We start from the raw sequence: 26,347 nt of genomic DNA, 5'->3' as shown, positions 1-26,347 counted from the left end.
TTTCTTTGGCAATTTTTTTCTAGGAATTGTAGTTTAGGAGTTGTAAATTAATGGAAAATTAGCCGCAAAGATTGTTTTGTTAGCTTACTGTATGTGTTGACCGTCTGCATACTCTTCCATGAATACTGACTTGTTTTCATTCAAAAATGAAATGGAATTGACATAGAAAATGAATCGTATGTTAGGAAATGCTTTTGTTGTCCTCTTAGAACTTCCACTTTGCAGGCTTAGCAATATGTGGGAGCAAGACTCACTCATGTGAAACAAAATGGCGTCAACCGCCTATTTACAATGGCCTATTTGCAGTTTCAGGAGGAGCAAATTTTTATTGAATCTGTCCAAATATTGTTCACATTCTCAGATGCTGTCAGAGGTGTGATATGAGTGTTATATTTTCCATATGATCTGCACATTTGCTGCCATGTTAATGGATGAAAACAGGGTAGTGAGTTAGTCGATGACATGCAGTACGTGATGATAAGTCTGTTGAAAAAGACAAGCATTACTTGCAGCGAATCTGTATAAGCTCAATGCATATTGAATAGATATGTTTCCATTGTGGGCTGTCCAGCTATCTTGCCAAGTAATAAAGCCAAATTGGCCAATGTGTTGATGAAAGACAAGTGAACAATAGTTAGCAATCTGTCTACAGTTTTTTGGCTTCATATATGGAATTGCTTGCCAGGAACATTATACTCATTGATAGGAAGTGACATTGATGTCAAACTTGTCTTGAATATTGGGAGACCCACTAGCAACTTCCAATAGCGCAACCACTTGAGGGAATAGTTAGAAACAGAACAATGAATGACTTATAAGAATGAGGTTTTGTGTGCTATCAAACATGAAATATGTGTTCATGTATAGAGACAGAAGGAAAGTAACCCTGCATGAAGTGAAGGGTGGAGCTATCTGTTTTTTTCCTCACATAAGCAATCAAGACCAGATTATTTGAAAATGACTATTGTTTTAAATTGGGGGTTTTGAGGCAGAGGTCTGTTTCAGTCTTTGTGGTAAAATAATGACATTTCGAATGACTAGTGGTGGAAATACGCTGAATTTGACACCTCGCAAAAACATTTTGGTATTTTCTGCATTGCATAGATATCATTCATAGACAGACCATCAGCAATTTTGTACTGCGTGTAATGTAATACTTAGTCATATAAATGCAAAAGGGGGATGAATCAGTGACATTTTTTGTTACTGTGGATTGCAATCCATTATTTCCCCTCACTGCAATTTGGTTGTGCCTTCCAGTCCAGTACGTTTTTATACAAACCAGATGTGCTAAAGCAAGTTTAGTTTCACAATATACTGTAGGTCCTCCCTGTTATGTGACTGGGTTTCCCCAGTGTCCCTGCTAAGATAGCTAGCATTAGATAAAGCAGTGTAAATGGTGTGGTGTGGTCTTACAGTATGTGGGGTGGCACAGTGCATTGCAGTTTGGTGAAATGCAGTTCAGTTCCCTGCAGTGGCAGCTTGTGGGTTAATGTCTGCAGGCCGTAGGAATGTGTTCGGGTCGACAGTGAGAATTCCTCAGTCCTGCGTTAGTAGGTCACAGCACTGACAAGAGCCTGCCTCTTATTTTAGCACACGCTCTTCTCTCTCTCTCTCTCTCTCTTTCCCTCTCCCTCTCTCATCTTCTCTCTCCTCTCATTCTCTCACTCTCAATCTTTTTCTCCCTCTTTCCCTCTCTCTGTCTCTCCTTTTCTCTCTCCCTGTCCCTGCTCTCGCCATGTTTCTTTTTCCCTCACTCTCACTGTCTGCTCTCTCTCACTCTCTCCCTCTCCCGCTCCCTCCCTCCCTCCCTCCTTCAGATCCTCCTGACTGTCTGCCACCCCCCTTCTCTTGCACTTGTATTGCAGTGGCTGAGGTGCTGGGGGTTGGGTAAGAGATACAGAGAAACACTGTGTGTATGTGGGTGTGTGTGAGTGTGTGTGTGGGCGCGCATGTGTGTGTATGTGTGCGTGTGTGTGTGTTTGTGTGCGTGTGTCTGCGTATACATACATACATATACACATATAATTATTGCAGCGCTGCATGCGATGTTGTGATGTGCTGCTGAATTCTGTGCTTCTGATCATGTATGATTGATGGTGTTGCTTCCTTAGGGAGTGCTCCTGTGCTGCAGACTGCAAGGTTATGTGAATCAATGGCCACATATCCGTGCCTTTTTGATACTGAAACATCTGTGACGCATCTGCAGACTGGCACCTCTGACTAACTCTCTCACGCTCTGACAGACTGAGATATTGACCTGCTGGCAGAAAACGTGACGCCCTGTTCGGTTAACCGGGGCAGATTTTTGACCGAGGGGCACAGAAATTGACGCACAGACATTGTCAGATTCCCATTGGCCATCACGTGGATTGAGAATCTCCTGCTCTAAGCGGTGAGCTGTTTGAAATGGAAACGGAGCGCATTGTCGATAAAACTAAAGCTTGTCCACGCGTGCGCCCGGGCGACGGCTCAGCGACGCGCCCGCTGGGGCGGGCCGATGCCGGCGGGCCGATGGGCGGCGGCGGCGGAGGCGCTAGCAGCGTAAGGCCAGGGCCCGGCGTCCCCTCGCCGCAGTGCCAGACAGCGAGGGGAGGCGCCATGTTAGCGCTGCCGTCCGTCTCCCCTCCCTCCGGCCGAGGGCAGCGACGGTGGCGCGAGGGGCCCGGGGAACAATTGCCGCGCCGAATCAAAGCTAAAGAGAACGACAAAAAAGAGGGAGAGAGAGGGAGAGAGAAAGAGGGAAAGAGAAAGAGAAGGTAGAGGGAGGGAGAAATACGGATGGAGCGGTGCGGGGGAGAACACACGCGGAGACGCCCAGCATAGCCGCGCGTGTGTTTGCGCTCTGCCCGGGCTCAGGCGCGTCGCGCCACGTTAGCGCCGTCGCTTCAGAGCCGTCTCGCGGCTTCACAGCACGGGGCACAGCTGCAGCCCCGCCGCACAAAGGCGGACAGGATCTGGCCCGGCGTCGAGCGTACTGCCGGCTACGCCAGCGCGCTCACTTAGCCGCCTCCCTGCACACCGCGCCGCTTTTATTTCCCTTCGGCAGCCACTGCTCAGAGTACGCCTTCTCTACTCCTGACCGGGTTCTCTCCATTCCTGTTTTTCACATTTAGTTACCTCTGGTAAAATATGAAAAATGCACAGGCTGTGGTACTTATCTGAACGCCTAACACATTAGCTACATCAAGAAAACTATAGCCGATTCATGGTTAAAACAGGCAGGCAATATTTGGTTTTTTCTTGTTGACGAAATAGAAATTAAAATACAAATGAAATATATATTATTCCTTAGTAGTTTTGCATTTAAATTTAATGTTACACCAAATGCATATAACATGTATTTTGAAATTTAAAGTAGTGCTAGTGCTATACATATTGACAAAAGCTTTTTTCTTCTAAGGGTGATTAAATTAATTACATTTTAAAATTGAAAAGATTTTAATATATTAAATACATAATTATGTAAACTTGCAAGATTTCAATTATAGTTCAATAATAAATTTTATATTAATAAGTAATTAATACGTTTCAAAACACATTTACTGTAATATAAGGGTTAGGGTTTTACATGTGCTCAATTTTGTATAAAATATAATTATTCAATTATTGGTATACATTTATATATATTCATATAATCTATACATATAGAAGGCTAAAGTAATAGTGTGTCTCATGAATAACAAAACCTTTGATAGATTTCAACTCAAATTTTTCAAGTTACGAGTGATGAAATGAATATATTATTGCTACTTTCATGTATATAATTTTACACTGTTGAATAAAATTTGATGTATAAAATTTATATAAGTTTGACAATTTTATTTGCATTGTGATGAATACAGGAAGGCCAGGAAAGAAGCATAGGTATTGTAATCAACAATATGTAAATATTAATGTGCTAAAATGGATATAATTAACCATGTAAATATTTAATTAGTTGTATTTTTGTGTCAATGCACTTGGCTTAATTTACAGTGGTTAACCCATTTCAATCTGAAGAAAGGCTGCAGCTGGCTGTCCCATTTATATGTTCAGTTGATGACTGATTGATGGCCTCTCATATGTGTGCTAACCAGGGTCATTACTGTTTAGCGCCTTTGCTAAAGGAAACTGGCAATTAACTGAGGCTGCTAATATTGTTTCTGAGGCTTTTTCATCCCAGCCATACATAAATATTTGATATACCCTCACCCTGTAAATCAAAATATATATATATATTTTTTTTTTGGAGGGGGGGGGGGTTGCAAAAATTACCTATCAAGACTACCTGTAGTGAATGAAACTTAAATAAAATTTTAATTTTATTTAATAGCTAGATTTCCCCACCTAGCAGCAGATGGCTGTTGCTACAAAGCCTCCCTTTTAAAAGCCAATGTGCTGAAACTGAGATTGTGTCAGATGCTGAGATGGGGGTTTCGCAAATTGATAGCAAGAAAGTCAGGATCCAGCATTGGGCCATGTGAGAGTTGCAAACACAGCACACTGTACGCTTTAACTGCGGAGTGACTTTATTTATGTCTGGATGTAAAACAGGATGAAGGAATCAGTGAACGTCCTCCAAAGAGTGCAGACTGCGCCATGCTTAGAGGGTAGGATCAATTTCACTGGCCTCCGTCGACTGGACATACTGCACAAATCTGGGGATTACTGGCCTTTTGGAAGACCCATTTGTAGATTTTAATAATTAATGGAAATTTTGTACCTGCTCAGGACTTGATTGGTACATGTCAATGCAGAGAAACAATTTGAAGGACTTCAGGTCAGCTCTCGTAATTGCTTATGATCTAATTGTGATCTGGGGTGTTAGGTGGTTAAAATAAATTGTACAATCATCAGACAAAGGAAGCATTCTAACTAGTACAGTTAATTGAAAGCAGCTAATATAATATAAATGCCATCATATGCTATCATGAAAAATATGTATACAATAAACTTCAGTCTCCAGTGCATTACATACATAGGGATAAAAATGTTATAATTGACAATTTTCAACTAAATATTTTGCATAACAGAAAATAGTATTACTACAGCATAAACTTAGACCCCCAGATTTGTTGTGTGCTTTTGATAATTTTTAACGTGCATCTAAAACTTGACTGTGAACAAAAGAATATGCTTAAAATCTGAGCATTATTTATGTTCTCCTCTTGCACTAGATTGCGGTTGTTGATTAGAATACGTCAGGTCATTAAAATGGTGGTCATATTGGATTATGTGTTCAAAGCCAAAACGGCAAATCTGCAGTAACTGTTTTGTGGATCCGCTTTAAAATTGGTTAGCATTAACTTGGGATTGTCATCCGTTTCTGCTCAAACAAACATGACCACCATGAAACTGTAGGGTTGCCATTGCATACTTCATGAATAGAAGGCCTGAAAAGCACGGGACTTGCTGCTCATTTGCTGCCGCTAATTGCTATTTGTAGTCGTCTTTTCCTGTTTTCGTTTGACATGCTCTCTTCGTTTGATTTGACTGAGTAAGCAAGTCGCAATAATATTTTTTTTTCAGTTGTTAACCTCCATCAAAACAAGGAGATTGCAATCTATATGTTGTGTTAATTTGAGTGATCCGCCCTTTGAAGGTACAACAGCTTTACAGTTATTAAGTTGCAGCCAAAATTTTAATAATGAAAATTATTATCTGGCTTGCTTTGTGGAAGTTTATGCAAGGGTGTAATGTAATGTGTATTGTGCACATTCTTTGTGAAATGTGCTGTATAAATACTATTGATCAAAAATTCTATTTAAAACACTGCCTATTTAAAATAATATATTTAAAATTTACAATTGTACAATTGTAAAAGATGATATGTGGTAGACTTGAATAAAAAAAAATGTACCGCTCTTGAAATACTCAGGATCCCCAGATAATAAAAAAAAAGTAAAAAGGAAATAAAGTTACTTCCCTTCACAGTATCATTCTTTAACTTTATAAAACATTTTTTTTCCACAGTCCAGTTTTAAAATGATATAATCATCAGTCAGCATTACTTGAGAAGCCTTTTGTGAAAATGCTATTGTGAAGGATCCAAATTTAAATGAAATTAGATTGATTGATTGAATGAGTGACTGATTCATAGATTTATTTTGATTTGTTGATGTGGTCATAGCTGAGAAGCTAGATAAATACTGAAGCTGTTCATGATTTTGAAGATTGATGTGGTCTGAAGATTGACAGACTGAACTTGGGAGTTTTTAATGAGATTGTTTGGATTGTTTTATGCATTGGCCAGTATTTTGTATGGCCACTGTTACTGCTTTCATGGTCACTCAATGTAGCCTACCTACACTGCTAATTTAAAGTAATTAAATGTGGATTAATTTTTGGTTTTATGATCCAATCAATTTTACATATCTCATTTGAATAGGTGAAAACATCAAGCTTTTTGTTTGAGAATCAAGGATCTAAAAGGTAGAAAGCCAGGGTACTCAAGCTTGAAGCTTCAGGCTAAGTTTACATGGAGGGGAGGATCTGTGGGTGGTTGATGGCTCAGAGGTCAATGGTAATCAAGCACTCAACTACAGCCAGTCTGCCTTCTTGGACAACACAAGAAGTTCTTGGCCAAAAGGTCAGAGGTTAAGGCTGGGGGGACCCAGAACTTCCTCTTCACCTCCCACATATCCTTCCCTCCCTAATTCTGCTTCTCTTGCCTGTTGAAGACCAACTTTCTGTCTTGTCAGTATAGCTGAATGAACCCCCACTTGGTATTTTTTGTCAATCGTTCAAATAGTAGCAATTGAGTGAATGTTGCCACTTACGAAATACCACTACTGTTCAAATCTTGCAGTTCCCCAACTGATTTTGTCTTGAACTCTGATGGTGAAGTCGAGTTTTTGTGTATATTTCCTTTCTCTTCTGTTGAAAGGTGGAGTGTTTGCTTCTTTTTGTGATTGACTTATCTAACATATTTTTAAAATATTGCGCATTTGTAATAGAAAAACTCACAAAGGAAAATAATTAACCTGGAAAAACCCATGGGCTGTTATTTGTGTCTGCAGACTGCTGTGAGTGTACTACATTCCCACACACTGGTCTGGTAAACATGCTCTATTTAGTGAGGAGTCTTCCTCTTCTTAAGATTTTCTTCTTAAGAATGTCTTTCCTTTCTTCAGGGTCAGTGTGCACTGCATTGTAGGGGTCCAGCCTGTGTATGTATGAGTGTGTGTGTGTGTGTGTGTGTGTGTGTGTCTGCAGTAACCCCCACCCACCAATCACCTCTTCTCCTCCCTCCTCCTCCCTTTCTTTCTCTGTATTCCTCTCTCCTTCATTTTCCCTTTCTCCTGGCTCAGTATTGATCTGAATGCATTTGCTTCTCATCGATCCACTAAAACCCCCTCTGCCGCATTGAACAAACACAAAGACATGCACACTATCTTGACACATGCACTCGTCTGCGCTGCAGGCACACACAAAGGCTGCTACCCTTTGTGGATAGACTAGCTGGACATACACAGCATGCATGTATGCACACTAGCATAATGGCATGTGTATGATACACATACAATATGGGTATCATATTTTGTGGTCACACCAGCACAGTGTGATACCCATATTGACACACATATGTTCACACACTTATGTTATTCACAGTTACCAAGTTGCAGTTTGCGGACACCCGGAAACCAAGACAGTTATTGAACATTCACGTTGAAAGGAGCCAAGATGATATATTAGATATACTTTAACAGCCGCAATAAAATGGAAGGATAGCGTCTTCTAGAAAAGTGTTATTTTCACTGGTATGACTAAGATATTGAATAAAGCATCCAGTGTCAGCTTTGTAAATCACATATAAATGACTATATAAAGTCATTTATTTTACATTTATCTTGATTTGTATATGCTTGCTCACTTATGTGATTGAAGGAAAATAAGAGCATACACTCATCCAGTAGTATGAACAGGTGCAGAGAATAAAGTAATGCAAACTGAGGAAAAATAACAACCAATGTATGAAAGATAGGTTGTTATGTATGTATGTATGTATGTACGTAGTCTGCTTGATGTGGAAATGTACCCTACATTTGAACCATTGCTGTACTATACTTCCCAACATAAAGCTTTTTTTAATGATGGACTGACAGGACTCCCAACCCAACTCCTCACCCTTCTTCCAGTCTACTTGGTGGCAGTCAGGTTGTCATGACACCAGACTGTTTAGTTTGCCCCTTGACCCCTTTTGGGGGGTGGGGGGTTGCTGTGGTCGATCAGGCATCACAATTGTTCGCGGAATTAAAAGGGGGAGGATGGGGGGGGGGTGCGGGGGGTACTTCCTCTGGGAAGGAAAATTTGGTACAAAAGGCAGAGACTGCTATACAGCCTTTATGTGCACATAGACTGGAATACAGACAAGCTCACAAGCACACATGCACACACACACACCATCACACACACACAGTAATGGACTGTAACGACCCTGCCCTCCCCTACTTATTTTAGGAATCCGGTATTGTACCCCTGAGTGCTTCTAAATCCTCTTCGACGGACTCCAGAAGGCAGGCGGGAGCACGAGCCATGGGAAGAATGCAGGACGAGCGCGTTCTCTCAGGTAAGGAAAGAGTCCTCCGCGCCTTTCTCTGCCCGCACCAGTCTGAAGCTTCAATGGGCTGCCGGCCCTCAATGTGATCTTTTAAAAGGGAGCCACTTCTGATTCGCCCTTGACAGGCAGGCACTTCAGTCTGAGAAATCAATGGAGCCAAGTGTCACCTTCTTTAAGGACATAACTAGATTTGATACATCGTAGACTGGTATTCTGTCACTTTTCGACCTTATTATACCATAGCGCAGAGGGCTATTCATATTTTGAAGAAACTTTCTTTGAATACAGGAGAAAATATACTAATTTGACAGTACTTACAGCATTTTAAGCTTTTATATTGAATATTATGAATGGCCATAAATAGTTGCCAGCAAAATTAGCCTGAAACGGGTCTAAATATTTTAATGGGTTATTTACTGTTAGCAAGAACATTTAGAAATGCGTAGATTCTAATCATGTTTTATTGAAAATGTAAAATGCATCTGAGGGTTTTTGCAGAGCTTTGAGTTTCGTTTGTAACTGCGGCCATGTTGATGCAGAAATCATACAGTATGTGCCATTGTGTGGGATAGCAGGTGCTTACAATAAGCAGCCGTGGCTAAAGAGGGACACCGCCACAAATCTTACGCCTTATCTGCTACCGTGCTCCTGTTTCCTAGAGTGTGCACTCTTCTCTGTTTGGAGAAGGGACATTTATCATCAACGCCCTTATAAGCCAGCCACCCCCTTCTGGGAAATGGAAGATGTGGGTACTGATATTTCACCAAACATTCGCCACAAGATTTGTTTATGTTTCTGTGCCCGAGGTAAATTTGACTGACAAAAGTAATATGGCCCTCGATTTAAAATTCATTTAACGTGGACGGATTTGCATTTTTTTTCTTTATTTCGATTTCCACAGGGAATGTGAAAATGCACAGAATTTTTTAAATCAGAATAAATAAGATGGATCATGAGAAAGGGGTGCAGATTTTACTTTAAAATAATTTAACAGTGATGATATTCCTTCTATATATATATAATGTTTCCCCTTTCAAGTGCAAAATATCTTTAATGAAGCTGTTTGAATTGTTTTGTTCTGAATGCACACTGGGTATAGCCACATGACTGGCACAGCACCCAGCATTGATTGACAATGGTGCCCTAGCAACCGCTGGGCACGTTGCCAAGCCTGGGGTTGTCAGGGAACTGGTTGCCATGGAAACACTTTTTTTGCTGCCTTTGTATGTAAGGGAGGGCCTGAAAAAGAGGGAAATGGAGAAGGAGGGGATTAGTGAGGGTTATCTTGTTGCGTTCAGTTGATAAATTGAATAAGAATGCAGATTCAAACTGCAGACAGCATATTTTGGAGACAGCTCAGGCACAAACGCAGCGACAGATTGCATGAACTTGGGTTTGTATGGAGCTGCTGAATCTGCTGTGGCCAATGTTCAGCTTGTACTTGTACTGGCATTCCAAATGAGCAAAGATATCTTTGAAATTGTCTCTCTGGTCTTTAATCTGTCTGTACTGGGAGTTCCCGTGTCCACATTAAACCTTCTTCACATTTGAGGACCAAAGGACCAATATAAGGAACTATACTTTGAGCACTAAACTTGCAGGTTTGAATCCCTGGGTAGGTGCAGTAACTGTACCCTTTTAAAAATGTCTACCATGTATGATAATATGTTAATAAATATTGGTTCAATCAAAGGTGTAAAATTTGGTTTGGCCACATATAGTAAATAAAGAAAGAGAGTATATTTTTGAATGCCTATTGTATGTCCACGCATACATCAAAAGTCATCACAGTAATTGCAAAATTGTTAAAAAATGTACCGTTTGTCTGTGTATTTTAGTTTTGCAGTCAGGACATGAACTGAGGGCAGACAGAAATATGCTAAGTTTCAGGATAGGTCCTTTTTTCAGAAGTTAATAGCTGGCCATTCAGGGCTTCACATTGTTTCACCCTTGAGCAAGGTCCTCTGCCAGAATTGCATCATCTGTTTAAATTGATCATTCAGAAAATGTAAGCTTTTCAAGCTGTCCTGAATAAGGGCATCTGTCAAGAAAATAAATAATGTAGCGCATGCACTACTCTGAAATGAAATACTATTATTAGCAAACTGCAGCATTTCTACCAACTGAAAAACTTAACTCTGAAAAGGCATCCAGTGTTTTTAAATTCAATATTCATATGTATTCTTACATATTATATTATCATAAGTGATATGATAATATAACCGACAATGTGTAATAATGAAGGGAATGTATTTAATTGATACATTGACAAACCATGATTAGTAATTGTCTTGCATTTTAAAGGTATACAGCATGAGAAAAATGAAGAATGTCATATAATCAAAGGTACAAAGAATAACAAAAACCTTAAACTATTTGTGATAGTGTCTGCATAAGCTGGTTGATCAACTTTTGTTGCTTCATTTGTTAACTTAAAATCAAAGGCTATTTTATACATATTTAGTTCAGTTTTAATCTCCTTTGTGATCGACCTTGATATTGTCAGTGAAATTGTCATATGCAATACTAAATCACCCTTTGTTAGAATTATGCTGACATTACCGGCTAACAAATAAAAGATTAGTCAAGCCCAGTCAATTCCAAACAACACAGAACTCCCATAGAGCCATTGAGCTTTGAACACTGCAGTCTTTTCAACTTCACATGTTCAGCTTTGGTGGCATGAATACCAACTGTGTTTCACACACATTTGCTGCTTGGTTAGCGGAGATGGGATGGGTGACCGACCATGAAACATTCCCAGAATGCTCAGCAACTGACTCAGAGGTCCAGTGCCTCTCCTTGTTGTCTGTACTGCCTGCATGATTAATCGCTAAAAAGCAGTGTTGGCTTTGCTTGCACGTTCGACTGGAGGAGACATCAGCTTACCAACTCTGTGCCCACTGGTCAGGCCCTGAGTCCTGAAGCTGCCCTCTGCATAGAAGCTTCTGGCACCCATGGCCACAGACAGCCTGAGAGCTGTCGCTGGCAGCACCACACTGAATTAAGCTGAATCCTGGGAGACTGGCAAAGCCAGGGAAAGTGCAGATGAGCTGTACTTGCAGTAAAGGTGGGTCTGTAGAAAATGGGGAGTGGGGTAAGACTGGCAGCGTTCTTTTAGTTGTCATGGTGCAATCAAGGTGGCAATGTAGGGTAATGGGTATAGGAGGGCTGGAGGTTCAAATCCAGCTCAGGATACATTAGACAAGGCATTCAAACAGAACTACTTAATTAATACCCAACTATTAAATCACTCTGAAAACACTGTTGTCAAAGAACAGCACCTTCTCATTTATGCCTTAAAAATCTATAAGTTGATTTCTCTGATCTCATGCTTCGCCCATAATTCCTAAAATCATGTCCAAGTTGCTAAAACTGTGTGTAATTGAATAATGCTGTAGACAGCAAATGCGAGTTGTTAAAGACACAAAAACATCTTTTGTTCGGAGGCCGTGGCCGAGGTATCTACGGTCTTTGATGGATCAGCAGTTGGCCTTTGTGGAAGCGGCAGAGACCAACTGAAGGAGTCTGAGTGCTTGTTTGTGGTGATGAAAGTCCACAGGCTTTGAGTGATGGGGGTGGGGGGGTGGGGGTAGAGGTCAGCAACGAGCACAGTGGGAGAATAGAGAGAAGGTGGGATGCAGAAACTGCAGAGTGAACAGAAAGAGTGATTGACACAGTCATTAACCTTGCAGACCTTCTGCAGAAACCAGTTAGATGTGTTTAGCGATACAGTCATCAGTGTGTCTGAAAATATTCAAATTCAGTTTCACGGTTGGATTCATTTTCTGGCCACAAAACGCATTTAAGGACGTTTATTAAATAGTCATGCTATGCGCAATATAGAATCAACTTTAGGTCGAGGTCTTACCGATACATCTACGAATGGCTGTGGTGATGGACATTGCAATTGGTTCTCCTTGGTCAGATTTTGTAACCAACAATTACTGCGCTAGATTTTGTAAAATGGATTCCTGATCAAGGCGTGGTCAGTCTGTCAGATTTATACCTCCTGACTGCTTCATCCTCAGCTGTAGGGGCAGCACTGCAGTGGCAGCTCCAATTGTCCATTAAGAGTCATCAGGGCAGCTAACAGGTTTTGGACCTTGACATTCAGCCACACGGTTGCATATTTCAGTCTAGGGTGCGATGTTGAATGTGGACAAGGAACTTATTCTGAATTCAGTAAATATTGAGTTGAATAAAATAAATGTATTCTGTATTAAACTGGCCTACACATATTCCCAGATCATGGAGTCAGTAATCTGTCTACCTGTATTAATGAGCTGAGCAAAGGCTTGACTGAGTGTCTACATAGCATTGATAGTAATGAGGGAGTAGCAGCAGTATCTTCATTGTAATGAGACATATATTGCTTTCCCTCTGATTGTTTCTCTATCCATCAGAGATGGGTAGAGAGGTTGGTAGAGAAGATTTTAAAAAGTGTGAACAGTGAAGAGACTCAATGACAGTACAGAATAACAGAAGTCTCAGGGGTTTTGTCTGAGTGGATGTACCCATCCAGCTCAGAGCTGGTTTCTTTAGGGTATCAGTATGTCTGTAGCTCATTGGCTGTCTTCTGGTGGATGAATGGAGCTTTTGCCTGCGTGGTCCTTTCAGAAAGCAATGGTAATGTAGCCTGATGGGTGACTTTCAGAAAAAAATCATTTGTGGGACTACTGGAGATGCTCTGATGTTGAGATTAAAATGTGCAGAATATATCGAAGAATGATGCTGTTAGTGTTGGAAGGAGCTATGGATTATGTTTAGCAGAGGCCTAGTTCATACAGCACATTTATGCAGCAGGATATTAACCGATGCAATTCAGTACCTTGCTCAAGGGTACAACAGCAGTGCCCCACCTGGGACCGGAAAAGCACTAAAAAAGCACTAAAGATTCAACATTTATCCAATATATGGGAAAATATACAAATTATTTCCTCGTTCGCTTTCATCTTCATTGCAGTGAAATATATTGTTATATTTTCCAAAAAGCCCACACATATGCGTTTTATTGCGGAACATTTCATTTCCGTAAGGGGCGTGTGGCAAGAGGGTGATTCAGGAGATACGGGGTATTAAAGACTTAGAAGCTGGGCTCAGAAAGCTGTGGATCTCCAAACCGTGTGTGAGAGAGCTGGCCAGTGGCGAAGCTGAGGCCACCTGGAATGTGAGTGGCTTTGACGGCCAGTCATTTGCGCACTCCAAGCAGGCCTTCCGAGCACTTACGGGATTAGGGGTGAATTTGATCCACCTTCATCACTTTACTATGCAACAGCCATATTTTATCCCTTTTGAATGAAGACTGCTAATTGTGGCCATTTTCGACTGTCGAAGACAGCTCCTCATGCCTCAGTACCCTACACCATGATAGAAATTTGAAATGGTCTTATAGATTGTCAAAAGACACTACATGGATGTTAGTGTGAGTTATGTAAACCCACGGTGCATTGTTAGGCACTTCAGTAAGGCAGGGGCTGTATATCTACGCTATGAGAAGGCATTTCTCTGAGGTTCATTTTTATATTATAGCAAATGACTTCATTTTCTGCTGCGGCATTTTCAGTGTGTCAATACAGGCACAGTAGCAAAAAAAGACAAAATAAGAGGGGACACTAGTATTAACATAGGCTATGTGGCAAACAGTAGCCGTTACAATGAAGGGATTCTGTTTAGAAAATTATACTATGTCCACAATTGTCCACAATATGTCCACAAATAATGGCTGTGATTGTATGCTTAAGGTATGGCAGTTTTTCAGCTTGAAAGTTCATCATATGAAGCCAATATGTTTTGCGCTTGTGTCCTTGATCCAGCAAATCTTTATTTTAAGTACAAAATATTGTCTTTCTTTAAAGGCTCTGCTAGTCCATCTGGATAAAAGCACATTTTGCCAAGGTAATGACAGTAATAAGTACAAACACAACCATGGGACGCATGCTGTGCAGATCCAATGAGGGAATTGAAGTCGGAGTAAGAGAGAGGCACCTGCAAGCAGAGTCACTCCCACCTGCAGGGCCACTCCCTCTTCCAGGACCACTTCCTCTTCCAGAGCCACTCCCACCAGGTGAATCTGCAGTTCATATGTGGGAGGGGCAAACCACAGAATCCTGCAGGGAGTGCAGGCAGAAGAACACTGCTGGCGCTTCCGCATTTGGAAACGGAGGCGGACTGCGGTGCAGAGCGTGGCGCAGGGGGAGACAGGATGTTAGAGGCAGCGCAGAGGTCAGAAAAGCCACAGGGCATGTTGACTGTGCTGCAAAACAGAGCATCTGCTGCACTGACATCCTGTACACAGCAGTACGGTTTTCCTCCCCTCATGCTAAAGATATATTCTGGTGTACTCTGGCTGTCACCCACAGTCCGTACCCAGCCTTCTGGGGCAGAGCGGTAATGATGGGAAGCATGCCTCAATGGGCATGGAGATGTGAACCCTTCAAAAGATAGTAGGGAAAAAAATCAGTGACATCAGATAAATAATTTGTCCCTGAGGTGGTCAGGAGGGCTGGAAGTGGGACATCATGGAACCGAAAAAGAAGAACTGAAACAAATGGAACCTTGGGAGAGGTGAAGGAATTAGAACGTGGAGATAGAGGGAATCAGGACTCTAGGGTGAGGAGGACAGAACTGGTAGTTCAGCATTCAGATGAATGTGCCTGATGAGAAGGATGGTAGACAGGGCAGGGGGAGGAGCTGATCGCCAAGTCTGGGCCATGGCTTTGATACCGGGGGGGGGGGGGGGGTTTATGGGGCGGACAGGGTAGGAAACAGGACGTGACCAAGTCCACGCTCCAAAGAGGGATCTGAGGTCAGTGTAGCCGGCTGGGAGGAGGCTCACTGGGGCTGTAGTCAGGCATTTGTGGACTAAGAGAACCTCATCACAACCACCTAGAGCAGGGGTAGCGAAAGGAGTCGGGGAGGGGGGACGGGCTGGAGCCCGTTGCCGAATTCTAGAGGGATCGTCAAGGACAGAAAGAGCATGAAGAACAAGAAAACAGGAAAGGACACTCTGCGAGAATGTGAGGACGCGTGACATCAGCACACCGCCACAGGCAATGAGCACGCCCCGAATAACACAGCGACGAGAGGCTGGCCCTCGACTGACATCTAAACCTCCCATTGGTTAATGCCAAGGCCGCTTCTGCACCTTCAGACAGACAGGACTGAGTCACAAGCAGCACCGCCCAATAATTGTGCTTGAACCGATGTGCATAAATCACCGTAGATTGGCTTTCAAAACGCCGCCATTCCCCTTGGGATGCGGCGTTTGGCACAGCCCTGGCGCCGCGAGCCAGAGAATGTGTCGGGCGCGATCTGCCAGGGATCTGTCACTTTCGCTCTAATGTGAGGGCACAGCAGCGCCGGGCAGGAGAAGCAGCCCCGGGCACGGAGGGCGCATGCCCGCGGGCAACCCGCGGCGGTCTGGAGCGCCCGGACCTCGGAGGACGTCTGGCGAAGCCACGCGGGGCGAGACGGCGGCGTCACCGAGGACGATGCTAACGGCAGCGTGTCACTTGCACGCATTCCTACCTGTGTTTGAAAGGGAGGCCAGGGAACCATGGAAACGTGACAACTTCATTTTTTCAGGACGAAAAACCGCTACCAGGTCACATGAATATTTCAGACAGGTTTTTTTTTTTGGCGCCAAAGTGGGTCAGACTGCAGCGGATCAGCAGGTAGTTTTTAGCGTTGCCATGTTGTACAGAGACTGAAGCGGGTTTGCAAGATGAAGGAGAAGTGTGCTGCTGTTTTTCCAGTGACCAGTAGAGGGAGCACAATTGGAACAAGATACAAAGGTTTTCATACATGGAATAAAAAGCCTCCGGTTGGTTTTGTCCAAGTTTTTTCCTCGTCTGCAGTGAAATACCTGCTAGCAAGTCTACATATCTGTCTGCATATATTCCAGTCTATTTGGTTCAAGCAAGATATTTGCAGAAGGACACTATAAATTCTCATGGAAATGGAATATACTAAAAATACATTGAAATAAAATTTATTATCAGGATACTGCAACACTTCACAATAGATGGCAATTATACAAATATTTACAGCAGCATGTTACACTGATATAAAATACATATTTATAATATGTTTCTGTGTATTCCATTCATGTAAGGGTGACACTGACTATGTATTTTTACATTTACATTTAGGCATTTAGCAGATGCTCTTATTCAGAACATTAACATGTCGCTGAATACCCCTTGTACTACTTTAGTGCAATGTAAAATGATATCGGGGATGAGGCAAAGACGACGTCCTGTGATTGACTTTGCTACATTTTTTTGCAAGTGAACTGAGTTCATTCCTCGGGGATGGTGTCATGAGGTATTTGGAAATACCATTCCTGTTAAATATAGAAAGGGCTCAGAGAAATGCCATTATGGTTTCCAAGTTGCATCTCTTTAAAAAGATTTTAAAGACAGGGCTTTGTGGGAGGGGATGGGGCACTTCCAGAGTTGCTTCTGAAAGGGAAAGCCGGGGTTCGCGACCCTCAGACGGACAGGTGGACCGATGGGCGGGCCCCGGAGGTTGGTGACCCGGCTGTGTGCGTGCGCTGCGGCGTGAGGTAGTTGGTTGTATGGTTTCGCATAATAAACGGCCTGGAGATAACTGTACAACCTTCTAGCTTTCCCTGCGGTGTCACCAGACCAACAGGAGCACAGACCCGCCCCCAATGGAACGGTGAGTATATAACCCCGCCCTTGGCCCCGCCCACACTGCATGTGGTGGCTAATGGATGTGGCGGCAGCATAAAACTGGGCATCATTCTGAAGGTGTTGGAAGTCATTCAGAGGGAGCAATGCCAATACTGGGTGCATCAGTCTCGGGCTAAACTGAACGCTAGGCTACTTCTCTCACACTGCCTTGTGATTTACTTGCCATTTGTCTCATATGGAAACAGATAGCTGAAGCAGAGCATACATGGAAAGATTTCCTATATGAGAAAGTATGATACTCTTGGTGACAAGCGGAAATCAATTTTTTTTTATTATGTTGGTTTTTTTCACACATGCAAAATTATCATCCCTATCTATGCACTGTAAATGTCTCAGCAGATGAATTGGTTTAAAACCCCATGTGAAGAAGCCATAAAATCTCACTACTCAACAGATTATAAATTAGTTAAAACCCCATGTAATGTCATAATGTAATGTTGTTAATGGAAAGATAAACAGATTTCTGATAAATATTTTGGAGGAGCAAGGTCTGGGCAAGACAGCAGAAGTCCTAACTATGCACATTTTAAATACAGTCAGAATATTTGAATAATATACTTTGAAGCATCTGTTTTTTCCATTGCTGTATTATTATATTTTACAATATATAATTGTATGTTGCAAAATTCAGATATATTTTTCAATATAAATGTGCAGCTACATTAATGAAAATGGCTGTGAGAGTTAAATTTGTTTTTGCATTTGATTATATATAAACATCATTTTTTGTTGCACGTTGGAAAATGCATGGGTTAAATGTGGACTTAAATCTTAATGTAAAGCATCAGGAATAGCATGCATGCTAACTTCTTTCTATGACATCTTCCAGGCCATAGGAACTTTAGCATTGAATGTGTTAAATAGGATTTTTCATTTTTTATCTGACAACAATTAAATTCTAACGGTTCAAAAAAAAAAAAAACTAGTCTGAAATACACATGGGTGACAAATATAAGGAAAAACCAGCATAAAGTGTTTTAGTAAGGTGTTGGGCCACCACAAGCTGTCAGAACAGCTTCATTGCACCTTGGCATAGATTCTACAAGTCTCTGGAACTCTACTGGAGGGATGAAACACCATTCTTCCCTCATCTAGTGTTTTGATGATGGTGGTGAAGAGTGCTAACATTTGTCAGTCCAAAATCTCCCACAAGTGTTCAGTTTGGTTGAGATCTGGTGACTGTGAAGGCCATAGCATACGATTCATACTCATCAAACCATTCAGTGACCCCTTGTGCCCTGTGGATGGGGGCATTGTCATCCTGGAAGATACCACTCCCATCAGGATAGAAATGTTTCATCATAAGATGAAGGTGATCATTCAGAATTACTTTATATTGATTTGCAGTGACCCTTCCCTCTAAGGGAACAAGTGTACCCAAACCATGCCAGGAAAATGCCCCCCACAGCATAACAGATCTCTGGACCCCCTCGCTGTAGGGGTCAAGCATTCAGGCCTGTACTGTTCTCTTGGCATACACCACACATGCACGCTCCTACTTGTTGAGAATATGGTGAAGGATGACTCATCTGGTCATATCACTTTTTTCCACATCTCTGTAGACCATTGCCTATGGCTTTTGCTCTCAAATGTGCATTCATCTTTGTAATGAGGGGCTTATGCACTGCAACCCTACTATAATATTCCTCTCTATATAGTTGTCGATGGACTGCTCTTGCTGACACAGTCTGATCACGTCCTGCATTGACATTCTCAGTCACCTGAGGAAGAGTTGCTCTTGTTTTTCCTTACATACCATACGAATGCACGGGTGTCACGGTCATCGAATGTGCGCTTTCAACCACAATGTCCGACGCTATTTACGGATGTCTTTGCCATAGATCTAAATGCAAATCACTTCAGTCACTGTTGCTATTGAAACACTAGCCAATTGAGCAGTCTTTTTGACTAAAGCTCCTGCCATCCTTGCCCCAGCTGACTTTGGATAAAAGATCCAAAGTCAGCTGGGCCTGCCCAGCATTATATACATGCCACAGAGCATGATATGGTGTTAATTGCTTAATTGTATCATGCAGTACACTTGTATGAAAGCATCAGCATTTGTTAGGTTTCTCCACTTATTTATGCAGGTGTTTCCTTTAATTTGTCACTCGTCTGTGTATTTCTAAGGCTGAAGGGCTGGGGGTTTCTTATGCTGGGTTTGAGTCACTTCATACTTGACGTTGGCTTAAATGAAACAGGAAGTCCAAGTTTGGCACTTCCTGAATATATCACTTAATCGGTGTTACCATTTTTATGAAGTATGTACACAGTAATGAAGCTAATGGAAGGAACGTGTGTTATAATGCTTTGTGAACTGAGCTTATGCCTCAGAGGTTAGTGGTTTGCTTTCCAGCTGGGGTGTAGTGCTGCAGTACCCTTGAGGTGCTGAGTCTCAACCACTTCAGTGGAAAGCCAGCTGTGTGAATGGATTATATGTTAAAAAAAAGATATGATCTGTTTAAGTTGCTGGGTAAGAGTGTCTGCTAAATTTGAAAGTGTAATGCAACATATACAGTATATACATATATCTATATATATTAGTAATATAAGTGTTATTCTAAATATATCCATCCATTTTGTTTTTGTATGTTTTCTCTTTGGAAGAATTTGGTGGGAGAGTTTGATGTGTGAGGGGTTTTTATTGGTGACAGAACCGCGCGGTTAGGGGAATCGTAGTCTTTTTTCTCCGCGGCACCCGCCCCAGCCCTCTGCCACTGAGCAGCCCCAGCGCCCGCCTCGTTCTCTGTCCTGATCGATGGCGAGGAGGGCGATCGGAACGCGATCTCCCGACCGCCACGCACGAGCCTTTCTCCCGCAGTCACCGCCTCACTGTTCTCTCTGAAGAGCGCCCGTATTTACGGTGCTACCCCCCGCCTCCGCCTTTTCCGATTCCCGTATCGCTGTGGACGTCGTCTGTGAGCGCCCCCCTTGCTGTACCCCCATTCACCCCCCCCGCACTTTCCCTCTGCTCATAAAGCACCCCCCCACCCCCGCCCCCCCGCCCCGGTTAGTCTCCCAGTGTGTCTGGCTGGCGGCTCAGACAGCCAGGGTCCGCATTGCGTTGAGCTCTCCTGTAGGGAAAAAGGGCATATATCAGCATTCTGTGCTTGTGTCTGCTCTTTTTTTTCACTCCCATAATTCCTTGCAAGCCCGAGCAAAGGAGCGCGCACCTTTGTCTGCTGAGCAGAGTAATTCTGCGCTGCTCCACTTCCTCGGCGTTCCGTCATCCGTCATGCTGAACTCCGGTCTGTGGAAATTTCATACCGTCCCCCACATGCTACTGTAAACTGTCATACATGGATTGTGCAGTATCGATGGTATCTGGCAACATGCCTTCATGCTTTTTTTTTTTTTTTTTTGGCATTTGCTTCTGTCATTTCTCTTGGCTGCCTCGTTTGCGATTGTCTGCCACAATGTCTCCACTGAGATGGCCTGGCTCTGTGTGTGTGTGTGTGTGTGTGCATAAGAGAGAGAGTATTTGGTTGTTGGGGTTTCTATATGCACCGATTCCTATTGTCCTCTGTGGGGTCAGGTCTCTGGGAGGAGCTGTGAGTGTAGATGTACTGTGCGGTCTTGTTCACAATGTGTCCTAATACATGATTTGTGCCCTGCCTCGGCAAATATTACCTCCATAACCCAAGAGTTATTACTGAGGTTCTAACCAGAACATGTTTAGTGTCTGCGTAAGATAGTATATGAGTTCTCTAGCAGAATGTGTGAGTAATCTCATTTGGTTGCATATTGCAGATGTTCGGTTCTGCATCCACTAATCAGAAATGACAGGACTGACATCTATAACATTGTTTTTACTTGTCATATTGGTGGATTTGAATCAAATGTTAAACATCCCTTTGTGCCGGGTTTTTTTGATGGAGTGGAGATTTAGATTTAAAAGCATCCCTAAATATCCTTACGTAATGGCTTCCATGTTTCAATTCTTTGTCTACACAGCTGAGCTGAAACTGCCAATACAAAGGTATGTAAAGGTATTGGACAAGATGAGAATTACTTGGAGGTCAACCACTTCTGGAATTAATGTGATTTCAACTCCTGCACCGTGAAATTCTGACACTCCCTGTCTGTCTGTGCCCTCCCCGCTTTCTCTCTCTCTCTCTCTCTCTCTCTCTCTTTCTCTCTCCCCTTCCCCCTTTCTCTTCTTCCCCATTTCCCTCTCTCTTTCTCTCTCTCTCTCTCTCTCTCTCTCTCTCACACACACATGCACACATTCTTCCCTTTTACTTCCCCAGGCACACACACGCACACTGACTGCAAAAGTGAGAGAGAGCGAGACTGGATATGTGATGCTTGAAAAACGTGAGAGGGAAAACAAGCACCCGCGCGACCGAGTGGCAGAGAAAGAAAGAGAGAGAGTGAAAGGGAGAGGGAGAGAGTCGGAGGGAGGGGTGAGGGGTAAGAAAAATGACCAAAGGATGGAGACCGGGGACAGTGACTGCAAAATGCGGAGAGTGACAGAGCAGGAGAGACGGAGGGATTGAGAGAGAGATGGAGGGACAGTGGAAGAGAAAGACGGAGAGGGAGAGTGCATGCTCGTGTGTGTGCGCGCGTGCGCGTGTGTACGCATGTGTGAGGCGTGTTTGTTGGTGACACAGATTTATGAAGGGAAGGGGGGCTGGTGGTGGATTGGAGGTGGGCGATAGGTACAGCACCTAATAATGGAATCAATGCAATTGTCTGCACTGGAGCTCTCAGTGACTGCCTTGCTTGACAAAAAAAGCCTGTAGTAGACTAGCTAGGCAGAGAGAAAGCTACAAGCAGACAGAGGGGTAGATAGAGAGAGACAGAGAGAGAGAGAGAGAGAGAGAGAGAGAGAGAAGGAAAGGAACAGTGGCTGCTTTTTCATTTACCGTCTTCAGCCATGAAAAAATGAAGACAAGGAGGACAAGAGGGAAGAAAGACACAATTCTTCATAAAAAATGATTTCTCGCGGATCTTTTTTTTTGTATTTTCCCCCCAGAAGAAAGCTAATATGCCACCGCATATTCACTTCATCTGTGTATCAGTAGGTGTCTGTGTGTGTACGTTTCGAAGGACCATCGCAAAAATTGTGTGCCAGCGAACACAAAGTGGTGAGTGTACATTTTCTTCAGAGGACGGAACAATGAGAGCGACGTACTGACTTTGTGCGCTGCTAGTTTTGTCTTTTTTTCCCTTCTATTGTCTGTCCCCTACCTCATTCTGTGCGATACATTCATACGTTTCTGTCCCGAGCTTCCTTCGTTTTTCATCCGTCTTTCTCTTGTTCGCTCTCCTCCGTTGCGGATTGGGAGAAACAGGAACCGGTGAAACTGAGAGGGGATGCGATTTCAAATAAAACATCAGAGAGAGAGAGAGACAGAGAGGGCCTGTTATTCTGCAGACATTGTACACGGTGCATACCCTGTGTCTCCCTGTGGTGCGCGGGGGCTGCGAGCACGTTCACGTGGCTGTGCCCCGTACATGTGTGTGCTCGGGATTTGAGACGCACATTCGCAGCTCACTCTTGTGGGGGCAGGTGGTGAAATGGAGACTTTGTCCTGTAACTGTGTGAACACTGGGACAAAAATAATTTTATTATAATAAGATGTTAATAACACCTTAATTGATCTGTAATATGACTTGATGTAACCTTATTCTGCACAATACATTGAATTTCCTCGAATGTGTTTTTATTACTGCGGTGTGTGTATGTGTGAGCTTGTGTCTGGGACTGCATCACTGTTTTCTTGTAATTAAGATTCTGTGTGGCTTTTTTGAAGTGCTTCAGGAGTCGGGTGTGTGTGTGTGTGTGTGCGGATGTGTATGTGTGTGTGTATGTGTGTGTGTGAGAGAGATGATTCATCTGTGGATCAATCCAATAGTCTGATCAGCCTATGAATCAATTGCTGCAGTTGTCTACCACTAGGTGTCATTACTGCACTAAATGTATCCGAAAAAAATTAAAGCAATTTTAAGTTCTCTATCAAATATTCACACAAACATGCAGTAGCACGTGGGAAATTAGATGCACTTAAATATGTACAACACCTCTGAGACAAAAGCTTTTTTCTTCTTTTGCAGGGCGCATTCCGAAACTGGCTGTAGGACATGCTGGAGGCATTTTATTCGGACTTATCAAGATAGATGAATGCGGGAAAAACTCGTGGCTGAAACCCTTACCCTCTCCCTCATTCCTACCCACAATTTCTCTGCCCAGCCCCAAACCCTTGCCCCTTCTACATTTTGTCTGGTAAGTGAAATGATAGTCATAGGTTGTTGGTTTTTCATTTGATATCTCTTTCAACACAAGAGGAAAAAATACAGGGACTACCCTTGAAAATTACAGTTATTTACCTATATTGCCAATGGCCTTGATCTTGAATCTCAAAGAGGGATGAATGTGTAGCTAAGCTGGTGGCTGCCTGATGCTGTAAGAAATACAACCAAACGCTCAATCGTACACTGGATACAGTAGCTAAAAATGATTTTTAAAGAATATGTTTTGTAGTAGAAATATGAATCAATTCATTGGATTTCATTATGTATGCCATGACATACAAAGGGGTTTTGGGAGTCCCATACAATGCTATGAAGGTGTTCAGCTAAATACTCAGTCCCTGTGTTACAGTACCCAGTGCAGCCCTCACATAATAAATACAGAACAGCGCAGCACAATTCTATTTTTCATGTTGGTTCAAACATCTGAACTATCTTCCATTTGTAAAGGGTGGGGTGGGGGTCACTAATGATGCATTTGTCTCTTTTTTAAACAGTGTAATGGTAAAGTAGTGTATGCACTACAGTAAATTCCTATTAAGTCTGCATACTCCAATCAGCTCCTGCAAAAACTGCATCTCCCAGCATGCCTCTTTGTCCCTGAGACCCTTAACCTGTGAGGTTGTTAGAGGTCACAGGTGAGGTCCTCGGGAACATGGCTGCATGCATTAACACCCTTTAAATGTTACCCTTTAAAAGTACTCAAAATTAACTTCGAATTATTTCATGCTATGTTGTTTGGAGAGTGAGATTCAGTGCTGGGGAAAAATAATAGCAGAAGAAAGTAGACCTAGATTAACTTAAAAGCAATCATCCCAATGATAACACCCTATGTAATAAGATAAGGAATATTTTCTTTCTGCTCAATGTTCTTGTGTGGAGTAATGTTACAGATAACCTGCCATTATCTGTAATGGCAACCTGGGGGCAGGCCCTATCGGCTGGCTTTGTGTGCTGACCGTTGAAATGGTCCAATGAGAAGACAGCCAAGGGTAGTGACCCCTCTATACATTGTCACCACCAAAGTCTAAGCTTGATTGAAATAAACGTCAGCTCAAATAAATGTTGACTCAGTGAAGCCTGAGATTTTTGCAGTGTGAGGTTAGCTTTTCTATTAAAAAAAAAAAAAATTATGGCTCTACACATCTGCAGTATATTTTCACAATTTCTTTCTTCCTTTTTTTTTTAACCAAAACATGCCATTGTAGCACAGCAACAGCAATTGTTTCATTCAATGCTGCCATACAGGTATTGGATCTCAGTACTCATATATTTGAGGCAATGCACTGTTAAATCATTAACATTACAGAGCAGCACAGAAAATCATTAAGATATCACACAAGAGCCCACAACAGGTATCATGCATTTTAATGTCCAGTTGGAAGCATAAAATAAATATGTTTTAATGGAAATGTACTGAGGTTCTTTACTCTCAGAAACAAAATATTGAAACAAGGCAAATGCCTCATTGGCCCCATGTTAATCCCAGTATAGTACACACACACACAGTACGCAAGCACACACACGCACACGCACACGCACACGCACACGCTCACGCACACGCACACGCACACGCACACGCACACACACACACACACACACACACACAGTTTACTGATCCTGGAACACACACTTGTGCAGTATTGATTGGCTTATCTGTGTGGAGAGAGATAAATACATTAGTACCCAACTCACCCTGCCACTGGAAATATATTAACTGCCCGTATTAGGCATCCTGTCTGGTTACCATGGTGAAGCACAGAGAGAGGGGATGGGAGGTGGCACAGGTTGGGGCAGCAGGTTTAATGGGTAGCCAGTCTTTCGCTCTTCTTTTCATTTCATTGTTCTACATATCCACCTCTTTTCTGAACAATGCAGTGCATTCTCTTTTTCGCTATTATTTCACCACTTTGTTCTCGTCTCTCTTTTTTGGATTCCTTATTTTCCCAATCTCTCTCTCTCTCTCTCTCTCTCTCACTCCTCTGTCAGTGCTAAATGTCATCTCCTTTTTCTGATTCTTCTACAATTCATCCTTTTTCCTTCCATTTTCTCTTTAAACTATACCTAGTTTAAATTCTTCTTTTTATTTTTCTCCTCTCTCAGTCTCCATCCATCACTCCCCTCCCTCCCTCCGTCCCCTTCTCCCTTTCTACCTTTTCATTCTGCAGCAAAAGTGGCGCATTGTGGAGGCAGACAGAGGTAGAAAGACAATGAAAGAGAGAGAGAGAGAAATGAAGGTGTGGAAAAGGAGAGGGTGCTGGAGAGAGGGTGCAGTGGACGCTCTATTATCATCAGGAAACAAACAGGAGGAGAAGTGGCTGGCCCTTTATTTCCTGTCCTTTTATGTCGTCCTTTAAAAAAGTCCATTATGATCCGGGGCTTTTGTTTTGAGTGCCCCACCGACGAAGGTTCACTATTGCAGCGCAACACTCGTTCGTTTTCGACGACCCGCCGCAGCACTGATGAAATGAGGATTTAGTTTTGCAGCATGGACGAGTTCCTGTCGTCTGTGACTTGCTGGGTGTGCATTGGAGAACTGGATAGTTTAAAGGCAGTTCCATTCTGCAGTAGTGTATGCTGAAAACGGATTCAAAATGTCCCCTCCACATTACATTAATAAATAGTCAGTCACAAAAATAAGCTACGATAGACGTCATAGCAAGATAAACATATACTGGTCTATATAGTTTGTTATAATTATCATATTATAAAGAGTTTGACCAGCAATATCTTTGTATATCTTTTTTGACATACCTGTCAATCAGACAATGTGCTGTATGTTCATTTCCACCTGTATTAATAATTTAATAAAATATAAATTAAATCATTA

General features: G+C 42.5%; 1 long non-coding RNA gene across 2 annotated transcripts in view; it reads left to right on the top strand.

The window, feature by feature from the left end:
- LOC135261525 (uncharacterized) overlaps nt 1-26,347 on the top strand; it is a 29,713-nt gene extending 3,366 nt beyond the window's left edge. For both annotated transcript variants that reach the window (XR_010331977.1, XR_010331976.1), the window contains exons 2-4: nt 8,443-8,551; nt 23,323-23,491; nt 25,621-26,347. This is a non-coding gene — a long non-coding RNA (uncharacterized LOC135261525). The remainder of the gene's footprint in view (nt 1-8,442; nt 8,552-23,322; nt 23,492-25,620) is intronic.

This window comes from Anguilla rostrata, chromosome 8 (genome assembly GCF_018555375.3).
Source record: "Anguilla rostrata isolate EN2019 chromosome 8, ASM1855537v3, whole genome shotgun sequence".
Taxonomy (NCBI): domain Eukaryota; kingdom Metazoa; phylum Chordata; class Actinopteri; order Anguilliformes; family Anguillidae; genus Anguilla; species Anguilla rostrata.
Note: the sequence above shows the minus strand (reverse complement) of the source record. Positions and strands in the feature narration are given on the sequence as shown.